Genomic DNA, 6,416 nt, shown 5'->3' on the forward strand with positions numbered 1-6,416 from the left:
AACCCCGCTGAATCTCCCTTTGATCCTTTTTAGGATGCTTATGCTCCTTCCTAGGTGACACATATATAGACGGGAGTGGGGGCACCAAAGGGAGCTCATCCCTTATCACCAGGGTTCTTGAAGAGCACATGCATTCACCTACTACGCCGACCTCTCAAGAGCTAGCCAGATTTTCAACTAATGCATGTTTGTTAGAAGTCAACAATGGTTCCATTACTGTGAGCACCATATTATGCTCTTGATTCTGGCCTTTCTCGGGTGCCAGATTTGGTCCCCCCATCGGTGAATTTGTGTCCTATAATTTTGATCTTGCCTTGCGTTGAAATGCCAGCTTTTGTTCGGGTTATACTGTTCTAGGACTCTCCCTCGTCCTCATGTTCAAGCTCCTCCTCTTCCCCTCATTGATGCAGAATTCCCACGGACAGCCGCTCTGAAGTGAACATTGTCAGCTAACAGAAAATCACCCCACTCAAAGGTGGTCTCATCGTGCTCCCCTTCTCTGTATTTTTCATGCCAATGTCCAAACTCACCACAATTGTAGCAATAAGTGGGAAGCTTTTCATACTTTACTTGGTACTGGACCCTTTCATCTCCCTTCTTAGCCGTCACAAAGCATTTTATTTTGGCATTGATGTCTATCATGACCTTCACTCTAACAAATTCTCCAAAAAAACCGCCGGCAGCTTTGGTTGCACTTCATCCACCTCACCAATTATCAAGGCTAAGCCTTTCACCGTTGGCTGTGTAAGAAACTTGTCTAGTAGACTATGAATTTGCGACCACACCGCTAGTTTGTCGAGCTTGATTGTATCAGGATTTTTGAATACGTCATATTCCTTTAAGATCACCTCCTGATCCCTGAAGAGCCATGGGCCGTGTAATATCGCCTTGCTCCAATCCTCTAGATATCCGAATTGTGTTGTAAAGAGGTTGAAAGGACGTGGATGTCTCCTAGAGGGGGATGAATAGGTGCTTGAAAATAATTACGGTTTAGGCTTGAAAAATGCGGAATAAAACTAATGTTTAATTTGTCAAGCACAAAACCTAAAACAACTAGGCTCACCTATGTGCACCAACAACTTATGCTAAGCAAGATAACCAACTAAGTGATAGCAAGATTGTAACATCCCAAAATTTTAAATTTTGGAATGTTAATATAATTATTAGATTGATTGTTTGGTTGTTTGCTGAGTGAATGAAACTTGTGTGAAATTTGAAACGTTTCGAAACTTTTGAATGAGAGGGAATAAAATGACTTTCCCCTTCTCCGGTGAATTCAAATTCAAGCTTTTAAAAGCTAAGAGAGAAGATGACATGACTTCTTCAATTATAAAGAATTTGAACGGAGATATTTGCATTGAATTCTTTTGCATTTCCAATACTTTTTCCTCGCACGAAAAGCCCGGAGAAAACTCTCTTGCACGCAAGAGAGAGAGCGGAGGAAAATGACACTCCAAAAGTACGGGATTGAAATGTTGGAGCCAAGAAAACCCAAGGTTCTTTTGCAAAAATAATTGCAAAAAGAAATAAAGCAAATTAGGAATTTCTGAAAAAACATTTTTTAAAAAGTTTTTATTTTGGCTTTAAAAAAATGTTATTCGAGTGGAGATTCTTTTTCTGATTTTTTTGGTATATAATACCATATATAGATATTTTGATTTATTCTTCTTTTTAGCTTTTATATTTTGGAAAAGTTATAGAAAAGGAAAGGTATATTTGTTTTTCCACCGCCGCCCTGGGCGCAACTTAGCCACCTGGGCCGAATCCCCACCTTACCTGGGATCAAACCGACCCCCCCCCCCCTCTACCCCCTCTCGCTGGCCAGTGGACCCCCTGGCCGACACCTAGCTCCCCACGTCTCTTTCCTTTCTTTCCTCTCCTCTCCTTCCTTCTTTCTCTGCACCGAAACCGAGCCCCAGGGAACCAGCGATTTCCTTCCCTACAGCTCCCTCCTCCCTTAACTCTCCCTCCCTCCTCTCACTGCCCAAGGGCCCCGCCGCCCGAAGCTTTCTCCCTCCCCGTCACCTCCCTTCTTCTACCTCCCTCCCTTTCCTTCTTTTCTGCTGCACCGAACGGAGCCCTTCCTCCCTCGCGATTTCTTCCCCGAAGCTCCCTCTCCTTTCCTTTCTACCCCCTCCCCTTGGCCTATATATACCCCCCCACCTCAGCCGACCCCTTCCCAACCCTAGCCGCCACCGCCCCATCCCCTAGCCGCCGCCGCCACGAGCTGCTCGCCGGAGCCCGAGGCTGCCACCCCTCGGCCTCGCCCTGGGAGCCACCCCCCGGAGCCCCCTCTCCCCCGAGCGCCTCCCCCCGCGGAGGAGGAGCATCGCCGCCGCCTCCCCGAAGCCCTCCACCGCCCCGGAGACCCCCTCCCCCTCGCCGGCAGCGCCCTCGCCGGAGCAAGCTGCTGCCCCGGTCAAGGTAACCTCCCTCTCCTCTATTAGTTCATGTCTTCCTATTAGTAGCCCTTAGATCTTCATGCAACGGCCTGGATTAAATCACTACATACCCCTTCGGTCTATCTCAGAAAACCAGTAGGTTTTTTTTGTCACTTATGATTTAACCAGCAACGTTTCCTTAGCGTCGGCCGTTTGCCCGAAGCCATGCAACAAACACACTCCGCAGCCAACCGTAGCTTGCCACGTGTACCCCTTTGTTAGTACTAGTTAGCTGCAGTTTTTTCTGTCAAAAATAACAAAAACAGCAACTTTCAATCTTGTTTTGGCCACAACTTTTTATCCCAAAGTCCAATGACATTGATTCTTTTTCCAGTAGCTCAAAAATTTCCTGTAGTTTTTAAAAACATATAATTTGTCTATGTTTGAAATTTTTAAATATAAGTTAGAGCAGATTTAGTTTAAACCTTGTTTTGCCTATTACAGGAGTTTAAAAATAGCTTTTAATTTGATTCCTTTTGGTACTGATCACTAGTGATCTTATTTATCAGTGGTAAAAATTTGAGATTTGTTTGAGTAATTTAGCTCACTGATTCATGTGAAACAATTTCTGTTTCACCGCTGTTAGGATTTCGGCTAATTCATTTTCTACTTTTGTTTTAAAATATTTTCTTTACTATTTCGGAAACATTATTATGTTTTGTTTCTGTTAGATAAACAGTATTTTTGCAACAAGTTTTTATTTTAAATTTATTTGTTTTCACGAAATCAATTCTAGTTCCGTAGTAACGTGCAATTGTTTTTCGCATTGTTTCAAATTCCGTTTGGGAATACTTTCAAAATGTTTTGTGAAAAACACTTTATTTTATCTTAGTTAGATTTATATCTTAGTTCCTTGTTATTATTTTTCTATTAGACAAAAACTATTTAGTGTTTGACGTAGTAGAAGACTCTCTACTCTTATTTGAAGTTTCTTTCGGTTTCCTATTCGCTCTCTCTTTTGTTTTGATTGCTAGAATGATTGCTAGTATGAGTGCTTATGTGAATGATATGTTTGTTATATAGATTTCATCGGAGAGTGATGAGTAGTCTATCAAGTTATTCCTCGAGAAATTCTTCTTCGTCATCATCACCAGGCAAGTCACTTTGATCATACTATCACCCATGTTTTATGCATTATAGTTCTACCATCCTATGCCCAATTGCATGCTGCCTAGGTACTTGGAAACTTTAGTCTAGTTGTAGTATCATGTGGTAGGAACACAACAACCCCGACACTTGGCCCCGGGACGACAATTTCTTAATGCTATGCTTGAGTAGACGGGTTATCGGTTGAGTGTATACCACGAGTGATGCGAGATTGATATAATAATCAAGACCAGACTAAGACAAGATTTTCAAGACCTCGGACGCAATGCAACACTGGGTGAAGGACGGTTGATCGGCTCCCTGGAAAACCCAGTGGATGCCCGGGATGCTGGAGAGGCCATGTCATCCTGCGGAAAGCTTCACCCAGGCTCAAAGAGACGGATGGATATTTTCAAGACCCAAGGCTTACCTGCACAGCCACAAGTCATTATGGGCTCTGGCTTGGTTGGACAACGCGGCGACTCTGGACAGGCGGTGCTAGCAGATGTAGAAGAATGGTAGGAATGGATGGGCACCGACAGGGATTCAGAGGGACCCGTTGAAAGACCATGTTTTGATCATCCGGTCTTCAAACACCCTGAAGTGCGAGGACAAAACCGGAGGCGATCAAATCTTGTGGGGAACGTGTGCAAAACTGTGCAGAGTGCCCAACCTAATCGATTAGCCGTGTCCACGGTCATGGACGACTTGAGCCAAAGGAACTGAAGTTATCTGGATTTCTCAACACCATAGAATATATTTGATGAGGGTAATTATTGACAACTCGGGTACGAGAACTGGTTGGCGGAACCATCTCGTTAACAACCAACAATGTAGTAATATTTTGCTTCCAACCCTCTTGATGTAGGAGAAAACTTGCTTTACGCTAAAAAAACTCATAGCCACACCTGCCATATATGCATATAGTATAGATGATTATTTTACCCCTCTCTTATGTGACTTGCCGGCATATTCAATATGCTGACCTACACGGCTGCAACGTCTTATGTTGCAGATATTTTTCTTCGACGAGTAAGAGTACAATTCAGGGTTACGGTCTACACTCAACTTGCCGTTGGTGTTTATTGGGACTCCACTCCCTTGACTGCTTCCGCTGAAATAATTAAGGTATATATCAGTTTTATGCTATTTACATGTGATTGCACTTTGATATATACATTGATGTACTGTGTGTGCCAGCACACTGATCCAGGGATGGCACAGAAACACAGAGGCTTGACTCGTCTTGAGTCGGGTCGCTACAAAGATATATAACAAGAAACAATATGGCTATCACAAAGTAAAGTTCATAAGTAAAGGCTTCGGGTAAGAGATAACCAAGGGACACGAAGACGACGATGTATCCCAAAGTTTACACCCTTGCGGATGCTAATCTCCGTTTGGAGCAGTGTGAAGGCACAATGCTCCCTAAGATTCCACTAAGGTCACCGTAATCTCCTCACGCCCTCGCACAATGCAAGATGACATGATTCCACTAAGGGACCCTTGAGGGCGGTCACCGAACCTGTACAAACAAGGTTGGGTCAATCTCCACAACTTAAATGGAGGCTCCCAACAACACCACGAAGCTTCACCACAATGGCATATGGCTTCGAGGTGACCACAAATGCTCGAGCCAATCTCCACAACTTAATTGGAGACCCTGAAGCTTGCCCGAAGCTTTACACCATAATGATTGAGCTCCAAGGAACCACCAAGCTTCTAGGATGCCAAAGCATCCACAGAGAACAATATCTATGGGTACCAAGTACCCAAGGGTAACAAGCTACTCAACTTCTCACTTCCACGTATCACCGTGGAGAACTCAAACTGATGCAACTAATGCAATGGCAAGAACACACGAAGTGGTCAAGTCCCTCACACTCAAATCCCTCCACAACAACAAAAGCTATGGAGAAATATCAGAGGAAGAACAAGGAGCTCACAAAGAACTCCAAGATCAAGATCCAAGGGGTTCCCCTCACATAGAGGAGAAAGTGATTGGTGGAGATGTGGATCTAGATCTCCTCTCTCTTTTCCCTCAAGAACTAGCAAGAATCATTGGAGGGATTGAGAGTTAGCAAGCTCTAAGAAGGTCAACAATGGGGGAAGAACATGAGCTCAACGGATGGATCAAGTCCGATGGGAAAGAAGACCACCTTTATATAGTGGGGGAAATAATACAACTGTAACCCCCACTCACAGCCTGAGCAGAGCGGTACTACCGCTTCTAGGAGCGGTACTACCGCACGGTAGGTTCACCAACCATGGTAGTAAAAAATTACTTTCGTGCCTACCACCGCTGAGGCTGCGGTTGTGCAAAATTACGATGGCATGGTAGTACTGAACGGTTCTACCGCCAGAGAGCGGTATTAAAAAAACTACTACCACTCCAAGAGCGGTACTACCGCTGGCCACTGAAACTACCATAACTTTTGCATACGAGCTTCGAATCGAGCAAACTCAAGCTTGTTGGATTCAGGACGACAAGAGCTATCCAAAGAGATGTGAAAATCTTAAGAACATGCAGATGTGAAAATGCCAATGATATAGATATGTGAGACCACTACGAATGAAGAACCGGCAAAAACTTCAACATCGAAAACATCATATAAGATGCATATGGACTCCGTTTTTGATGAACTCGAGCTTGTCATGAAGATGACCATAAGCTCTAAAACTCACAAAGAGAAACACCAAACAAGAACCAAGAAATATGATGCAAGCATGCAAATGGTTTGAGCTCTCAACGAACGATACGATCAAGCTACTCACTTGAGAGCCGCCCTTGAGAGTACGACAATCTATCCAACAATAGAGAAACTTATCAAGGGAAAACATCTACCTTGCACCTAGTCCTCTTGAACTAGATGACGATGATCTTGGCTT

Source organism: Hordeum vulgare, chromosome 7H (genome assembly GCF_904849725.1).
Source record: "Hordeum vulgare subsp. vulgare chromosome 7H, MorexV3_pseudomolecules_assembly, whole genome shotgun sequence".
Lineage (NCBI taxonomy): Eukaryota > Viridiplantae > Streptophyta > Magnoliopsida > Poales > Poaceae > Hordeum > Hordeum vulgare.